This window comes from Wasmannia auropunctata, unplaced genomic scaffold, assembly GCF_000956235.1.
Source record: "Wasmannia auropunctata unplaced genomic scaffold, wasmannia.A_1.0 LD336099.1, whole genome shotgun sequence".
NCBI lineage: Eukaryota > Metazoa > Arthropoda > Insecta > Hymenoptera > Formicidae > Wasmannia > Wasmannia auropunctata.
Window position 1 is genome coordinate 49,740 of NW_012026791.1, and position 584 is coordinate 50,323.

Sequence of the window (584 nt, forward strand, 5' to 3'; positions counted from 1 at the left end):
GTGTATAAGAGACAGGATCGACACTATAAAAAAAAGTCAATATAAGTCATTCTTTAGTCATTTGAAATCTAGATTTTAATCATAATGTAAAAAATGACGTAAATTCGGTCAATTTGATGTTAAATTGATATTATTTTGACTTTTCTGTTCTTCTTGGGTCGATTCGACGTCTTTTCGACCAATTATTTCTCACTGGGTATATATGCATAATTAACTTTTAATTTTAGACTAATTTTGGGTTTTGGACATTGGTAATTTGGAAACAAGTATTTGCTTGACTTGGTGTCAAACATCTTGGAAACAAGTATTTGCTTGACTTGATGTCAAAACAATTTGATCGAAACGGTCTGATTTTCGATGTCAATTTCGATTCGATGAGTTTTCGATGACATTGACGTCGAAACGACGTCGATTCGACATCAGCCTTCTCACTGGGTATATAACCTTGTGAAAAGGTTGAAGGCGCTATAATTCACCAGCAGGTGGAGCAAAAAGGGAAGGAAAAAATAGATAAAAGTATATCCAAATAAACTAATTGCAATAGCTGTATAATCATAAGTGAAAAGAATATTATCCAATCTTCA